Here is a 17,607-nt window from a genome sequence, read left to right as displayed (position 1 = left end):
GTTTTTTGTTTTGTTTGTTTGTTTGTATTTTTAGTGCTGGGGATCAAACTCATGACCTTACATTTGCCAAGCAGGTGCTTATGCCATTGAGCTAAACTCCCGGCCATGAGTATGGTCTTAAGGTACATCCTTTTACCTATAAAAGTCTCCAGTTTACCCTTCTTTATGGCTGAGCAACTCCATTGTATAAAAATACCACATCATTTTTTATCCATTCCTCAGTTGAGGGGCATGTAGGTTGTTTCCAAGATCTGGCTATTATAAACTGTACTACTATAAACATGAGCACACATATATTGTTTTGATACGATGTTTTTAATTCCTTCGGGAAGATACCCAGAAAGGGAATATGTGGGTTGAATGGGATCTCTATTCCTGGTTTTTTGAGGAATCATCAAACTGATTTCCACAGTGGTTGCACCAGCCTGCATTCCCACCAACAGTGGAGAAGGGCTCCTTTTCCCTGCCGCCCCTCCAGCTTTTGTGATTGCTTGATTTCTTGGTTCTAGCCATTCTTTCTGAGGTGAGGTGGGATCTCAGCATTGTTTTAGAATGACTAGTGATGTTGAACATTTTTTCACATATTTATTTGCTGTTTGTGTTTCTTTATCTGAGAATTATGCATTCATCTCAGGTGCCCATTTTTTAATTAGGTCTTTAAATCTGAGAGGGTTAAATTTTTGAGTTCTTTGTGTGCTCTTGATAGTAACCCTTTGTCTGAGGAACAGCTGGCAAACGTTTTCTCCCACTTCTCGTCACTCTGTTGAAGGCTTCTGTTGCTGTGCAAAAGCTTTCCAGTTGGGTGAGATCCCAGTTGTTGATTCTTTGTGATGGTTCCTATGCAGTTGGGGTTTTGTTCATTAAGTCTTTGCCTATACCAATATCGTCAAGAGTTTTACCTACTCTATCTTCCAGCAGAGTTTAGGTTTCTGTTTTATTTTTTTATTTTTTGGTCTTTTTCATTTTTAATCAGTACCAGGGATCGAACTCACGACTGCCTGCTTGCAAGGCAGGCACTTATGCCGCTGAGCTAAACCCCCAGCCCCTTAGGTTTCTGTTTTAATATTCAGATCCTTGGTCCATTCTGATTTTAGTTTAATGCATGGTGAAATATATGGGTCCTCAATAACATGTCTGTTAGTAATTGTCTTATTGTTGGGTGCACTGGTATTTGTTGCATATATAGTTAAGATTGTTATCTCTTCTTCTTGGATTGTTCTCTTTACAAGAATGTACTGACCTTGTATATCTCTCTTAATCAATTCTGGCTTAAAATTCACTTTGTCTGCAAATAGAATGGCTACCCCTGCTTTTTTTCTGGATTCCTGCTGCATGGAGTATTGTTTTCCATCCTATGACTTCAGTCTATTAACTTATTAATAGAACTGTGGAGGACCGGCAGCGGCTGAAAAGAAAAGAAGTATGAAATATAAATGACCTCTATTTTGAGAATGTGGGGAGAGACACCCCCAAACCCGCGGGGCGCACTATCTCCACTTCGGGGTCAGGGATCTCTCCGTGGAACACGTGGAGTGAGGCACATAAGTAGCCTCGGCTTGGGGTGGAACCTAAGGGGGGCATTAGGGATGCACAGGTAGCCCATTGGTCTTAGTTTGGTGCCAGAGGCAATTCCTAAGGATGGGGGGAGACAGGAGCTCCTTGGCTTTACCGGCTACAGTATCTGGCCTGGGCCAAAACCCTTTCACTTATTTTTTTATTAAATGTGTTTCTTGTATGCAGCATATTGTTGGATCTTCTTGATCCATTCTGTCAATCTGTATCTTTTGATTGCTGAATTGAGATCATTAACGTTGATATTTTTAACTGATAGGTATTGATTTATTCTTGCTATGTTATTACCCTGTTGTTGGCTCCCCTCTTTTATTTCTCTTCCTCTAATTGTTTGCCTGGTGGATTCCTTCTGTTGGGGTTCATGGAGCTCTAATCCTTATTTTCTCTTTCTAGAATATCCTTCAGAACATTTTAGAGTTCTGGTTTGGTGGTCATAAATTTCCTCAGATGTTCTCTGTCAGGGAAGTATCTTATTTCTCCATCAATTTTGAAAGATAGTTTTGTGGGGTACATCAATCTGGGTTGAAAGTTGTTTTCCTTTAGAACTTGGAGTACTTCACGCCAAGCTCTCCTTGACTTGAGAGTTTGTGCTGAAAGTCAGCTGTAATTCTGATGGGCTTTCCTTCATAGATGATTTGTTTCTTTTCCCTAACTGCTTTTAAGATTCTATTCTTGGGTTGAATTTCTGGAATCTTGACTGTGATATGCCTGGTTTTTTGTTTTGGTTTGTTTTTTCTGTACCAGGGATCAAACTCATGACCTCATGCTCGCTAGGCTGGCACTTATGTCGCTGAATGAAATCTCCATCTGTAGAATTCTTTTCAACATGGCTAATTGGATTCTATATACCTCATTTGTCTGTATGTTAAATTATTTTTCTTTACCAGGAAAGTTTTCTGTCATGATGTCTGTGAACATTTTTTAATGCCATTTGTAATATCTCCTGCTTTTTTCATTCACTCTGATCAATCTTACATTATTCTTCTTTGTCTCATCTAGCAGCTTCTGGATTGGTTTCTCATGGTCCCTTGCTATTTTTGGAACTCTTTCTTTTCTTGGTCACTAACTGCAAGCATGTCTTCCATATCTGAGATCCTGTCCTCACACTGGCCTAATCTGCTTTGAATACCTTCAGTGGAGTGGAGTTTTTATTCTCCTGGATATCTGCTTGAATCTGCTTTATGGATTTCATTTCTTTCCTGTGCTGAGCTTCCATAATTTTCTTAAGCTTGTCTATTTTTTTTTTTTTTGGCTGTGCCAGCTATAACATTGCTAAACAGGGTGTATATTCTGGGAATCTCTGTAGTTATCTGAGAGATTATTTCTGATTTCAGTTTTTCCAGAGCCTCATTCAATTGCTTTGTTGTTACCATTTCAGAAAGGCCTGGTGGGGGCTTTTGGACTGTCCCTGCTATTCTCAATACCCTCAATACCCAGGGCCTTTGGCAAACTGGATTCAGGGGTTGCATTTTGCTTAAGTGTCTCCTCATTTTCTTTTTTCTCTTTTTTTAGTTTACTTTCTGGGGTGATGCTTGTAAGTTACCTTACAGTAAGGCAGGTGGCCTTATTGATAGCATTTAGGGTCCTTAGGTGATGATTACCTCTCTGAGGTATCTTCCAGGTATAGCTAGTTTTTGAGTTTTGAGTCTTAGAAGATCTTACCTCTTCGGTTTATTGGCAATGAGAAATTGTTGCTTGTTTGGCCCAGTCCCTGGTTCTTTGGCACTGTGCTACCATATTTTCTACGACCTTTAATCTCAGTCATGGAATATCAGGACCAACAGCCATTTAGAACAATTATGTCAATTTTGGCTATAGTGCTATCAGTAGCATCAAACACAGCCTAGAAAACAACAAACTGAGCTAACTGTTAATCTGCCATTTTTAACTGTATGAACTAGATTTGTGATTATATAACAAAATGTAAAACAAAACAGATAATTATATGTAATATATAAGTCTGTATTGTGTCAATTTTGCCCTCAGGGTTCAAATTTAAAATAGATTAAAGAGAAAATAGAGAAGTGGAAGAAGAGAAAAAGATTAGAAATAAAGTTGGAGGACAAAAGGGGGTCCCACTAGTTTGGAGAAACTGGTGCAGAAGACTGAAGGAAAATAGAGATGGAAGTGATAAAAGGAAGAACAGATCAGAACCATACCCATAAAGAGGAAGAATCACGCTCACACTCGGTGAAGGAGAAAGAGAGAGAGAAAAACAGAAAACAGACAGTCCACTTCTAGGGTTCTCTTTGGGCTCACCAGTAGACAGCCTGTGGAGACAGAGCCCCAAGTCATGCTGCTCTATCCCAGCAAGTTGCTTTACAGCAGGTAATCGCAGCAGGCCTGCCCTGAGACCAGACTCATTGGGCTCGCCAGTGTCCAAGCAATTTCCACGCATCTGTGCCCAGCTGGGAGCCACTAGAGGAAGCCAGCAGCAGCTCTGGCTTCTGGGCTTATCTGGTCTATCTCCAAAATGACTCCCAGCCAACTGCTTTCTCCCCAAGGGAGGACTAAGTCCTCTCTAATCCCTGCCAGCCAGTACAGTCAGTCCTCCACATCCGCGGCCACATCTCTCTGCAGAGGCCTCCAGGGCCACCAGCCATCATCGTCACCATGACCGTGCATCCCCAGGTTCAAACAGCTCCTCTCACAAGGGAGTCCCACCTCAGGGTGAAGGCACCACCAGCTACCTTCTTCTTCCTTGAAAGTTTTCTTTTCACTTGCTCTGTGGGCTTCAATTCACTCTTCAGATTCTGCCTGGGTCCAGAGGACCCGCTTCCTTCCTTCTTGTCTTCTTCATGATGCTATATTGCAGAGTCTGGCCCATGACTCTCCGAGAGGCTGACTTCTCTGCTGCTCACTGCTCAGCCGTCTTCCCGGAAGTCCATTCTTAATCTTTCGGTTCATGTCTTCTGTCATTTGACTCTAAGCGAATTAGGGTGTATTTATTTTGTTGATCTTATTCAAGCTATTACCTTTTGCCTTCACTGATTTTTTTGCTGTTTTTATATTTTATAGCTTATTAGCTTATCAGATCTTTATTATTTCCTTTTTTCACATTTACTTTGAGTTTAATTCACTCTCTTTTTCTTTCTTTTTTTTTTTTTTCTGTACTAGGAATCCAACTGAAGACCTCGTGCTCACTAGGTAGGTGCTTGTGTCTCTGAGTCACATCCCAGGTGGCACTCTCCTTTTTGTAGTTCTTAAAATGGAAGCTTTGATTTAATTTTAGATCTTTCTTCCTTGCTAATGTGTAAATATCTCAACTTCCCTCTATTACTGCTTTAGCTGCAGGCCACACATTCTTATATCCTGTGTTTTTATTTTTATTCTGCTCAAGAAATTTTCTCAGTTCCCTTTGGAACTCTTCTTTGACACATAGGGGTCATCTAGAGTATGTTTTTTCATTTCTTTATATTTAGATATTTCCCAAGTGTCTTTTTATAGTTGCTTCTAGCTTCATTCCATTATATTTAAAGGCCACAGCCTTTTGGGGGGTTACTGGGAATTGAACTCAGAACCTCACGCTTGCTAGGCAGGTCCATGCTGCTGAACGATAGCCCCAGCCCAAGGCCATACTCTTTTTTTTTTTTTCCCCTTTTAAAAAAATTTAAAAAAATTTTTTTTATTGGTACCAAGGATCAAACTCACGACCAAGGGTTTGCAAGGCAGGCACTTGTGCCGCTGAGCTAAATCCAGGCCCTAAGGCCATACTCTTGATTATGTCAATTCCTATAAATTTTTCAAAAATTTACAGGAAATGATCTACTCTGGGAAATTGTTCTTTTTTTTCAATACTGGGGGATTGAGTTAGGGCCTTTGCACCACGATACATTCCCAGGCCTTTTTTAGTAGCTGTTGGCTTGTTTTTTGTTTTGTTTATTTGACAGAGTCTTGTTATGCAATCCAGACTGGCCTCATACTCCCAGTGATGCTCCTGCCTTAGCCTCTTGAGTGCTGCGATTACATGTGTGTACTTGGCTAGGGTGCTGGCCATTTTTATTCTTTATTTTAATTCGGGATCTCACTAAATCATTACATTGCCTGGAATGGCTTGGATTTGTAATCCTCCTGCCTCAGTCTCCCAGGGTGCCAGGGATACAGGTTTGCACCACCACACCCAGTTTACTCTGGAGAATTTTCTAAGTGTGCTTGAAAAAGCATAATCTGGGGTTGGGATTTAGCTCAGCAGCATAAGTACCTGCCTTGCAAGCAGGAGGTCATGAGTTCGATCCCTGGTACCGATTAAAAAAAAAAAAAAAAAGCATAGATTCTACATTTCTCAGGTAAAATGTTGGGTGCTAGGTTAGAGTTCATGCCTCTCTGCTTGCCAATTTCTATGCAATTTTTCGACCAATTACTGAAAAAGAGGTGTTAAGATTTATCCTTAGAATTGTTAAAATGTCTATTCTTAGACTGCGTGGTGGTGCATGCCTGTAATCCCAGCTCTTGGGAGGCTGAGGCAGGAGGATTGTTACAAGTTCGAGACCAGCCTGGGTTACAAAGCGAGCTTAAGATCAGTTTGAATTGCATAGCGAGACCCTGTCTCAAAAAGACAAATAAAATGTTTATCTTTTTAATTTTTGTCACATACGTGGGGCTTTAACATACATATATATGCTATATACACGTTTAGATATATATAATCTACTGACTCTTCATTACATAATGACCCTTGTCTCAAGTAATTTTTTTGCATACTTTTTATTCTGCATGTACCTTTTCCTCCATTTTGTGTCTTAGTTCAAAAGCATATTTGTATACAGCATGTAGTTGCAACTTGCCTTCTCACTCATTCTGAAAATGTATTAGTTATCTACTGCTGCGTAATAAATTAACGGCCCAACACAGCCCTATACAAGAATGGTTATTGTTTGTTTTACTTGGTTTCGTTCATTTTTCAGGATTGAACTCAGGGCCTTCCCCCTGAACTACATCCTCAGCCCTTTGTGGGTCTTGTTTTTCTTTTTATTTCGAAGATAATCTCCACAAGTTGCCCTGGTACTCAAAATTTCGATCCTCTCGCCTCAGCCTACCAAAGTCCTGGCATTGCAGTTGTGCATCCTGTGCCGTGTCTTGAGAAGTCCCTGCAGCAGTCAGCACCATCACATCCTAGTCCTTTATTAAAATAAAGAATAAAAAATGGCCAGCACCCTAGCCAAGTACACACATGTAATCACAGCACTCAAGAGGCTAAGGCAGGAGCATCACTGGGAGTATGAGGCCAGTCTGGATTACATACCAAGACTCTGTCAAATACATAAAACAAAAAACAAGCCAACAGCTACTAAAAAAGGCCTGGGAACATAGCGTGGTGCAAAGACCCTGGTCCTGGAAGAGGGGCGGGGAAACTATGATTGTAGGCACTGGCCTGGCTCTCAAACGTAGAATGGATTTTTTTTCTTGGTTTTTGTTTTTTCTCAGACAGGGTCTCTCTATGTAGTCCCTAGATAGCCCAGGATGGTCTCGAATTAACGGCGATCTTCCTGCCTCAGCCTCCTGAGGACTGGAATTACAGGCATGCACCATCACATGCGGTTTCCATTTTCCCCCCAGGTTCCATTTCTAAATATCTAAAAAGCCAAAAGTAGATTATTTCGTAACACTGAAAATTATATGGAATTTAAATCTTCGTACCCATAAAGTTTTATTGGAACGCCACAACGCACGTTCAGGTGGGCATTATCCAGTGGTAGGGTGCACGTCGGGAGTCCAGGCCTTGCAACAAAGGCATTTCGGCCCACTCGTTCGGCGCGCCGCAGCTCCGCCCTACCTACAGCAGCGGCACCACCAGGACGCATGCGCGGCTGCAGAGCCAAAGCCGTGCGGATCACGGAACGCGAAGGGGCGGAGGGTAGGGGGCGGGGCGGGCGGCAGGGGGCGGGGCGGAGGGTAGATGTGGGGCGGGGCAAGGCGGGTCGGCCCCGGAGTTGCGGGGTCTCCTAAACCCTGTGTTGGACGTGACGGCCCCGCCTCTGCCAGTTTCTTGCTCCGGTCACGCGTGTCACCCTGGGACAGCTAGGAGGAAAGCGCAGAAGGGAGGGAGCTCCAGAAGTTAGGGGTGGGAGGTCACCTTGGAAGCTGATTACCAATCTTTTTTCCCTTTTTCTTTTCCTTTCTTCTTTCCTTGCTTTTCTTCTTCCTTCCTCTTTTCTCTGTCTCTCCCTTTCCTTTCCCCACCTTTTTTTTTGTTGGTACTGGGGATGGAAATCAAGGCCTTGTGCTGCTATTCTAAGCGCCTGCTCTATCATTAAGGTACATTCTTGGGCCCAACCAGTTCCTTCCTTCCTTTCTTTCTGTCTGTCTGTCTTTCTTTCTGTCTGTCTGTCTGTCTGTCTGTCTTTCTGTCTTTCTTTCTTTCTTTCTGCTATACTAGGGATTGAACCCAGGGCCTTCACACTGAGCGATATCCCCAGGGTCCCTTACCACCTATATTTTTTATTTTAAGACAGGCTCTTGCTAACTCATTAAGCTGCCTATGCTGGGCTTGAATTTGTGACCCTCCTGCCTCAGCCTTCCAAAGCACTGAGATCACAAAACATGTGCAATTTATGGGTCACTTTGACTTGTTAATTGCCCACCAAATTCTTTAGCAGGCTGGAGGTATAGCTCAGAGGTAGAATGCTTTGGAGCACGCTGCAGGTTTGATTCCAGACACCAGGGGAAAAAAGTCTGCAAGCTGGGTATAGTGGTGTATGCCTGTAATCTCAACACTCAGGAAGCTGAGGCAGGAGGATTTTGGTGAGCTCAAGGCCAGCCTGGACTATGTAGCTCAAGGCCAGCGCAAACAAACAAACCCAGTTGCCCATTTAAGAGTGTACTCTTGCGTGCGCTTTGGTAGCACGTATACTAAAGAGTGTACTCTTATGATCTGTGTGTGTTCATAGGATGCTGGTGCCATCCCTGCAACCTAATTTCAGTACACTTCTGTCACCTTAAAACCCCTATGCCAGTAGCATTGCTCCCCTATTTTCCACGCTAGGCCCCCAGTTCAAAGAGTTCACTTTCTCTCCGTGTGATTTTCCATTCTGCAGTGCTTCTTACGCACAGAATAAATGCAGCATGTGGCCTGTTATTCTGCCTTCTGTCACTTAGCACCACACTGACACCACAGTCACCTATAATCCCATCAAGGATAGCAAATTCAAGGACATTTTGGTGACTTCAGCAAGATCCTATCTGAAACAAAATCAAAAACAGCATCGGGGGCTGGGGATTTAGCTCAGCGGCATAAGCACCTGCCTTGCAAGCAGGCAGCTGTGAGTTCGATCCCCAGTACCGATAAAAAGGAAAAAAAAAAGCATCACATTTTCAGGTTTGTCTGGGGTGCATGTATCAGTGCTTCTCCATTTTTGTTGTAATCATTTATTTGTTGCAGTGCTGGTGATTGAACTCAGGGCCTTCACACTGAACTGCATCCTCTGCCCTTTTCAGTTTGTTCGACTTTTGAGGAAGAGGCCAGGTGGGGCTGCAGCCAGTCTTCCCAGTGCAGACTCACAGCCTTGGGGTCCGGGAGCGCCCCACGCCTCTGCCTCATCCCTGTCTGTGGTTGGAGCTTCTCTGCTGTGTGGGCCTTTGCACACACCTGTCCATTCCTGTGGCCCAGCCTGTGCCCACCTTTGGCCTTTTCTGAGGAGCGCCTCAGTGAGCCTTCATGTGAGGCGACTGTGGGAGCTGCTGCCCTTCCTCTCCGAGGGAGACTGGGGGCAAGACTGCTTGGTCCTGTACTCTCCTTAAATTTGCCATTTCTAGGTACCTCCAGGCATTTTCCAAAGCAGCTGCATCTTTCAAGCTGCCATCAGCAGTGCACCAGGATGATCATCTTCGTCCTTACAGCCCCACTGGAGTGTGGAGTGGGGTCTCGAGGTTTTGATTAGCATTTTCCTAGTGACTAGTGGGTGTCCCTTCATGTGCTCTTTGGTCACTTGCACAGCTTCTTTGGAGGCATTTCTGTTGAAATTCTTTGTTCAAGACTGGGACTGTAACTCAGTGGTAGAGCACTTGCCTAGTGTATTCAAGGCACCAGGTTTAATCCCCAGCATCAGGCCGGCCTGGAACTCACAGTGACCATCCTGCCTCAGCCTCTTCGGGCTGGCAAAGGCAGAACATGCAGGGTGAACCCGCAGGCTGGAGACCCAGAGAAGAGCTGACCCTGCAGTTCTGGTGTGAAGCCTGGCTGCTAGGAGAATTTCCTTTGCTGTGAGGGAGGCCGGCCTTTTTTGTAAGGCCTTCTGTGGATTGGATTCCACACATGTGGAGGATGAGGAGTTATTTTGAGGCTCTGGCCCCCTCGTGACCTGTAATAAACAATAGCCCCCGGTATGCAGGACAGAGATGGGGCAGGAAGGCCCAACCCCAGTGAGGAAAATGTTCCCCCCTCTGAACCCATGCTGTGTGACTTGGCTTTGTTTGCAGAGTCATGAGGAGGTGGCCGACCTTCAGGTGGCTAGAAAGAACAAACATAATTAAAAGCATTCTTGGGCTAATGGAGTACATTCTTGGGCTAATGGAGTTCCTCCTGGGTTAGTGGGGCTAGAAGAACTGGTTTTGCTTGTTTAACTTAGAGAGTTGAGATAAACATTGTAGTTGGTCACAAATCTTGTCACACAGAATGCTTTTTCAAGATAATCGTCTGTGCTCTGTGAGTTGACCCGGTTTACTATATAAGAATCCTGAAATAAAGACTTGGTGTGCAGTGCAATGCAGTGCAGTGCAGTTGCAATTGCCGTGTCTGCTGTTTCTTTTCTTCGCACTGCACCCCCTGTGTCCCAATTTGGTGTGTGTGTGCCTCTTCCCGGGGTTCAGAGTGCACTAGACACTCTCAACAAGTGGTGCCCGAACAGGGACCCTGAAGGTCGCTTAGGAGAGGTGAGTGTATATATTTATTACGGGGAAATGGGACAATCTTTCTCTTCTCCTTTCTTAAAAATTCTTAAGCATTTACTTTCTATGTATGGCATATCGCTCAGGTCGGCTGACTTGGATATGTGTGTTCATACAATTAAAAAATATAATCCTTGGTTCCTGGATGAAGGAACTTTAGATATAAAATTATGGAGGAGGGCGAGAGCTAATATAGAGAAGGCTATGCGACAAGATGAAAAAATTCCTTTACGTTTTTGGGCTATTTGGTCGGTTGTGTACTCTTTATTAAAAGCTATAAAAGATAAACATATTGTAAAAAATCTCCAACAAAAAATTAAACCGGTTATTCAGGAATTACCCCTCACAGAGGAGGAGAAAACTATAGTCCAAAATGATGCTATCGCTTTAACTAGTAAAAAAGCGTCCAAACTGAAAGTAAAACTCGCCGCAGCTGATTCGGCTTTAGCTGCCGCAACAATGTCAACTTCTGATGATCGCCCACTATTACAGGCTGTACAACGCCTAACACAGGTGGTAGAACAGCTTTCCATTAAACAGAGCCTTCCTATATATCCCTCCGCACCTCCCCCATCTAACCTTGACTAGAAAAAGGCTAAACTAGCTTTGGCCGATATGCCAGGAACAAGAGATTCTGATGAGAAAACGTCTGTCTTTGCTTTTCCTGTTATTAGGCCACAACCTGTGGATAGAGTGACACTTCCCCCTAGATAAAAAAGATTTAATATAGATGATTTAACAAAATTTAAAAAGGCCGTGACACTCTATGGCCCTCAAGCTCATTATACTAGAGAGATGTTATTAGCGGTGTCAGATCATTATAAAAATTTTGCTCCTCATGACTGGAGAACGTTGTACTCTAAAAAAATAGCTTTGTTATATGTGTATTATAACAAACCTGTAAAGTGGCTTACTAATTGTGTTTGTTTTACCCTTTTTCCCTAACTGATATGTTAAGTGACCTAATTGATACGTTAAACAACACTCTCCTCTGTAAAAAATTACAAAAATCTCACCTAATTGATATGTTAACCATTGTTGCCCTCTACAAACTACAAAAGCTGTGCTAAAACAAGCTAACAAGGGCTATTAACCACTGCTAAGAGCCTTTGTTCTCCGCTAAAGAGCTAAAAAAAACAAAACAAAACAAAACAAAAAAAAACTAAAATAACAATCAATTTACATTTGTTTAAAGTAACCTGATTGTGTACAGAGAGATTTGCGTGTGAGTTTGGCCCTTTACCCTGACCATTCAAAGAGATAAATTATCTACTTTAAATGATTTTCAAAGATTATTAAGAGATATCAATTGGCTTCGCCCTACATTAGGTATTCCTACCCATGCCTTACAACATTTATTTGCCACTTTCCAAGGCTACCCAGATCCCTCCAGTCCTCGTAAATTGACAATAAAAGCTAAAAAAAGTTACAATTTGTAGAACAACAAATTAAGTATACATTTTTAATTAAGATTGATCCTCAATTGCCTCTAACTTTATATATTATTAATACTTTTCAATATCCCTCTACAGTTTTGGGTCAAAATGCTATGCCAGTAAAATGGGTATTCGCTAAAACTAAACAATCTAAAAATGTTATGTCTTATATTGATATGGTTGCCTCTTTAATTATAAATGGTAGGGCTCATTCTATAACTTTGATAAAAAAAGATATAAATAATATAGTTATCCCCTTAACTATAAAACAATGAAAATATTTGTTATCAATTACTGAAACCTTACAAATTGCCTTAACAGATTTCATGGGAACCTTTTCATATCATTTTCCTAAAAGTAAATTATGAAACTTTTTTAGACATCAACAATTTGTGGTTAATACTTTATTAGCTGTACAACCAATTCCACAAGCTTTGACTATATTTACAGATGGATCTAAAAATAAAGCTACATATTGGACTCAAAAATCTTATTGGATACGACAGACAAATTTTAATTCCGTACAACCAAATAAACTCTTTGCTATATTACAAGTGTTTTTAGATTTTCCTGACCAACCTATTACTATTATAGCTGATTCAGCCTATTCTGTTGGAATAATGACAAATATCTATTCAGCTGTGTTATATTCTAATAAACCTACCTTATTGTCTTTATTTCAAAAATTACAAATACATGTTCAAAAAAACATCATTCTTATTTCATTACTCATTTACGTTCTCATTCTCAGTTACCTGGACCATTAGTATCAGGTAATAAAACAGTAGATTCTTTAGTTATGTTTACTACACCTGTTAAAAAACATCAATTTAATCATGCTAATGCCGGACATTTACATTTTAAATGTAAGATACCCTTTACAAAAGCTAAACAAATTGTAAAAGCCTGCCCTATTTGTAGGCCCTTACACTTAAAAATTACCCCCTCAGGTGTTAATCCTAAAAAAACTCAACCCAATGAGTTATGACAAATAGATGTTACACATGTGCCCTCTTTTGGCTGGCTTTCTTATGTACATGTAACTATTGATACTTATTCTTCATTTCTATGGGCCACTGCCCAACAGGGAAAATCCACTAAAAATGTTATTATACATTTATTAGAGACTTTTACAGTTATAAAAATTCCCTCTAAAATCAAAACAGATAATAGGCCCGCTTATATTAACAAAACATTTAAACAATTTTGTGATCTCCATAATATCATTCATGTTACAAAAATTAAATATAATCCCCAGGGTCAAGCTATTGTTAAAAAACACATGACACTCTTAAGTTACAAATTAAAAAATTAAAAAAAAAAGAGTCAGGAGGATATTCAGATACCAATACTGTTTAAATTGCAAAACAGTCCAAAAACATTGCTGCATCAGGTACTGTTTATTTTAAATTTTGTCAATTTACCACAAGGTGAAATATTAACAAGGGCTGAAAGACATTTCGAACAGCAGCAACAACCATATGTGATTAATGAGCCTATTTAGACTAAAACAGCCCCAAAAACAAAATGGGAGAAGGGTACATTGATTTATAAGAAAAAAGGTTTTGGTTATATCTCCACAAAACATAAAATTCAACAATGGGTCCCTAGACGATAGATCAAGATCCGCGTCTCAAGGCCCTCTTCGCCAATCCCGGAGACAACTCCCCGAGAAACCGTATCCTCCGAGGCAAGCTCAAAACCAGCTAGAAGATAAAGATAATAAACCTGTCCCTGTTGCCGCCATGGCCAGATTACAGCTAAAAAATTCCCGCCGCCATTCACGGCGACCAAATTTAAATCCTATCCCTACATGGGAACAAATAAAAAAATTGACCTAAGAGGGACAATGACTTGTCCTTCAAACAGGAAAGCCTTTAAACCCTAAAAATTTGTTTTTAGCTTTATGTGCCTTGCTCACCATTACATCGGGGAATAAGGTACCCCAACATTCTTATTGGGCTTATATTCCAAATCCCCCTTTACTAAAACCTGTAATATGGAAAACTATTGATATATCACTATATACAACACCAAAAAAAATTTTGTCAACACCGTGGGCCGATTTAACCCCCCATAATCAAGATGATAAAACATTGTTCAATTTTACTTATGACAATCAAAGACCTATTTGTATTAAAAAACCGCCTTGCATCCCTCTGGGATGGCAATATTAGATTCAACATAAAATAAAAACAGACAACAAAAGGACAAGGCTTCAAGCTTTGGCTGCTCAAACTTTTAATGTTACCTAAAAAAATTTAACAGCGCCTGATAAAAACACATATCCTGTATGCCCTGATTTCACTTATAACAATATTTCTTATAATCCCATAATTTGACAACAATATATGAAAAAGTTTGCTAAAAATATTGATGGATATATTATTTGGGGACCATTTAAAAAATTTGTTAATAGATGTGCTAAATAAAATGAGACATGATGTAATCTCTCTGTTTTATATAGTCTTCCAGATCCAAAAAACATACCTGATGGAGCTTCCGTCTTCCCTCAAAAGACACATCTCCTGTGGTGGAGAGACGATAAAATCACCAATCCTGCTGTTACAGCTAGAGAGTATCCTCATAATCTCCAAAATCACATTTAAAAGATTCCACCCGCTATACAACCTGTAACCTTGTACAATGTTTCCTATTCAAAAACTAGTCAATCTGTATCTACTACTTATAATTTTACTAAGTTTATGATATATAATATTACTGTCTGTACACCTCTGCCTTATGTCTTTTTAGTAAAAACTTTTAATTTTACACATTTTTCTTATACTTGTTTAAATTGTCAATTGTTTACCTGTTTAAATAACACATTAAGTTTCACTAAACCTTATACAGTTATGCTGTTACAACAAAAAACTCATATTTGGTTACCTGTAAATCTGACTTGACCGTGGTCTCAAGACCCAGTAATTTCTGTTACTACTAAATTTTTTCAACATCTGTTAAAATGTACAAAAAGATTTATTAAAATAGTGGTCGCTGTATTGCTAAGTCTGATAACTGTGACATCTTTAACAACAGTCTCAAAAATAGCTTTACAAACCTCTTTACAAAAAAACATGTTGTAAAACAATGACATGAAAATTCTCATAAACTTTGGTTAACCCAATGACAAATAAATGCTAAACTACAACAACAAATAGACCTTCTTAAACAAACAGTTAAATAGATAAAAAAAAAATATTGGCTCTTCAACATCAAGTGTTTTTAAAATGTGATTAAAATTCAACTACTTTCTGTATAACACAACGACCATATAATCAAACAAAACATAAATAAAAAATGATTAAAATGTATCTAAATAAAAACACTTCTGCCCAGGAAAAAATAAAATCTTTACATAATCAAATTGACAAAGATTTTACAAAACACAATGATGATAAATCTCTGGCACAATTTGCTCAATTGCTTGCTCATTCCTTAAAAGGGCTGGACCCTAAAAAAATTTGACAAAGCTTTACCCACACTTTAAGCGACATGGGACTTAGCTTGATTATAGCTCTCATTGCCATAGTTCTTGTGTATTTTTACTGCATAAAACAAAATACTACAAATAATCTGGTCTTATAAAAATTGTTCTTAAAAAATAAAAAGGGAGGAAGTGTGGAGGATGAGGAGTTACTTTGAGGCTCTGGCCCCCTCGTGACCTGCAATAAACAATAGCCCCCGGTATGCAGGACAGAGATGGGGCGGGAAGGCCCGACCCCAGTGAGGAAAATGTTCCCCGCTCTGAACCCATGCTGTGTGACTTGGCTTTGTTTGCAGAGTCATGAGGAGGTGGCCGACCTTCAGGTGGCTAGAAAGAACAAACATAATTAAAAGCATTCTTGGGCTAATGGAGTACATTCTTGGGCTAATGGAGTTCCTCCTGGGTTAGTGGGGCTAGAAGAACTGGTTTTGCTTGTTTAACTTAGAGAGTTGAGATAAACATTGTAGTTGGTCACAAATCTTGTCACACAGAATGCTTTTTCAAGATAATCGTCTGTGCTCTTTGAGTTGACCCGGTTTACTATATAAAAATCCTAAAATAAAGACTTGATGTGCAGTGCAATGCAGTACAGTACAGTTACAATTGCCGTGTCTGCTGTTTCTTTTCTTCACGCTACACCCCCCGTGTCCCGATTTGGTGTGTGTGTGCCTCTTCCCGGGGTTCAGAGTACACTAGACACTCTCAACACACACATATAATGGACAATAACCCACTTTACTCAAAGTCTATTGATTGATTTATTTTTTTTTTCATTTTTTTCATTTTTATCGGTACCAGGGATCGAACTCACAACTGCCTGCTTTCAAGGCAGGCGCTTATGCTGCTGAGCTAAATCCCCAGCCCCAAGTTTATATTTCAGCGCTGGGTATGGTTGGCGCACACCTCTATTCCCAGCACTTGGGAGGCTGAGGCAGGATTGGTATGAGTTCAAGGCCAGCCTGGTGTACAAAATGAGCTAGGCTGAGCTACATAGTGAAAACTTGTCTCAAAAAGACAAATAAATAAGAAAGTTTATTTCCAGGGCTGGGAATTTAGCTCAGCAGCATAAGCGCCTGCCTTGCAAGGAGGCAGTCGTGAGTTCCATCCCTAGTACCGATAAAAAGGAAAAAGACAAAAAAAAAAGTTTATTTCATATTTGAAATGTCAGGGTCATGAGTTCGAGGCCAACCTGGACTACACAGTAAGACTCTCAGAAAAAATCCTTCACAATTTGGCTATGGGAATCTACAACCTCAGCACTCAGGAAGCTGAGGTAAGAGAATATTGAGTTCACAGCCAACCCAGACTAAGTACCGAAACTGTCTAAAAAAAATTCATTTGCTCATTAAATTAAAAAATAGGGCCAGGGATTTAGCTCGACAGCATAAGTGCCTGCCTGGCAAGCGTGAGGTCGCATGTCTGATCCCCAGTACCAAAAAAATTAATTAATTAATTGAAAAATAGAGAAAAGAAAAACAGAAAAAGGCTTCAAATGAGTTTCAATAACTCTCTGGGCCCTGTAGCCTGGCCAGTTGAGATAAAATCTACTATCGCACAGTCCTTATCAGAGGTGTGATTATTGAGTATATTCTCTAGTCTATGATCTAGAAACTGTGTTTTCACTTTCTTTATGGTAATAGTTGCAGTATAGAGGTTTGTGGTTTGTTTGTTTGTTTGTTTGTTTGATCTTTTTTTGAGGTAGGATTTCACTCTATGGTTCAGGTTGGTCTTGAACTTACAACAATCCTCCTGAGTACTGGGATTACAGGCATGAGCTACCATGCCTGGCTATTTATTTATATTTTTATACTGTACTTTGGGTGTTCTAGTTCTCTAAACCAAGTTTACAATTTTCTCTTATGTTTCCTTCCAAATTGATCACTCTTCTGCTTAAGTTTCTGATGCATTTTGAGTTAATTTTTGTGTATTTTGTGAGATGGGGGCCTGGTGTAATTTTGTTTTTTACATGTGGACTCTAAGTTGCTCCAGAATTTGTTAGGAAAAAAAAATCCGTTTTTCATCATTGAATTGTGATGGCTCTATTGTGAAAATTTAATTGATCATACATGTGTGTGTTTATTTCTGGACCCTCAGTTCTATTATATTGATCTATATGTATATTGTTATCTCAATACCACATCATGGGTTTGTTTGCTTGTTTGTTTGTTTGTTTGTTTACATCCAAGGCCTTCATACTGAGCCACACCTCTGGTCTTTTAAAAAATTTTT

This window comes from Cavia porcellus, unplaced genomic scaffold, assembly GCF_034190915.1.
Source record: "Cavia porcellus strain 051 isolate PalLab524CR breed Dunkin Hartley unplaced genomic scaffold, mCavPor4.1 scaffold_7, whole genome shotgun sequence".
Lineage (NCBI taxonomy): Eukaryota > Metazoa > Chordata > Mammalia > Rodentia > Caviidae > Cavia > Cavia porcellus.
This window is presented reverse-complemented; position numbering follows the sequence as displayed.